The 1,190-nt window shown below is 30.4% G+C and overlaps 1 protein-coding gene across 1 annotated transcript in view; it reads left to right on the forward strand.

Annotated features, from left to right (window-relative positions):
* The window catches only part of UBA6 (ubiquitin-like modifier activating enzyme 6), a 133,020-nt gene that overhangs the window by 130,916 nt on the left and 914 nt on the right, over positions 1–1,190 (forward strand). The gene's annotated exons all lie outside the window — the stretch shown is intronic.

The following is a 1,190-nucleotide window of genomic DNA, read 5'->3' on the forward strand; positions in this document are numbered from 1 at the left end:
AAAATTAATATTTTTATTTTAAAGGGAAGCATTTTATTTTATTTCCCATCCCCAGAAAGGGAGTTGACAAAGATAAAAATTTATTTTTTTAGGTCTTTATTGAGAGAAACTTTCTGTTTTCTGATATGAACTATTGCAGATGTTCATGTAAGTGCTTTTATTAAAATGATGTAAACAATATTCAACACCATAAACTCAGTGAAAACAGCAAGTGATTCTTTTATTACTAAGGCTATTGTGCATTCTAAAGCAATTGGCATTTTATAACTGTAGGAAGTCATTTCCCTATAGCTCTTTTCCTTCTACTCCCCTGTTCAGACCATTAATAGGTATTTTGATAAATTAAAAACCAGATGTATATCAGTGTTACTTCAATTTCGTATCTTTTTATACTCTGTAGTTTTCTTTTATTCCATTTACAAATAGTTTAAATTGCTCTGTCCGTGAGCATGGTTTCTTTTGTAAAAATATCATCTAATTGGGAAAGTATATTTGGGAGTGGAGAGTGAATTTGTGTGATTAAAGGATAATCTATACATTGGGAGCTGGGGAAAAGTGGATGGGATGAGTTTAAAGAAATGGCTACCTTTGAAATAAGCAATTTTTTGTTCACCATATCTTACTCTCTCTAGTTGTGCAAAGCCTGAGTGTAATACTTAAAATTAATATTAGTTAAAATTGAATCCAGGAATATTAAGACTCAATGACTTGGAACTTTAGAGGATAGAACTAATAAAAGGACTTTTGTATAAAAAGCCTTTTTTCCACTTTCACTTTGTTTTGTGCTCTTTCAAAGTAATTGATATTTTCCAGGTAGCCATCAAACAATCCTCATATATGATGTAATAGTTTGCTTATGTTTTGTCCAAGTCTCCACATCTTTTCAGAATTAAATTTAGAACCATGCTATCAATTCATATTTATAGACATCAGTGCTTTAGCAGATATGAACAAAATCAACAAGGATTAAGTTCATTTTGTGATTAAACCTATAATCATTTTGTCATTACTTTTTTTTCCTGTAGATAATGGTTATTGCCATCATTTATTTAGTTCTAGTAAGCTAGAAAGCCAGGGTGAAGCTAATGACAGTTCTTCTTGTTTTATCAATTACTGTACCATGAGATCACCGTTGGTGATTGAAATACCAGGTGTAAAAATTAATGATTTGATTTTGTACAATTCCACTG

Source organism: Propithecus coquereli, unplaced genomic scaffold (genome assembly GCF_000956105.1).
Source record: "Propithecus coquereli isolate 6110/MARCELLA unplaced genomic scaffold, Pcoq_1.0 Scaffold230, whole genome shotgun sequence".
NCBI lineage: Eukaryota > Metazoa > Chordata > Mammalia > Primates > Indriidae > Propithecus > Propithecus coquereli.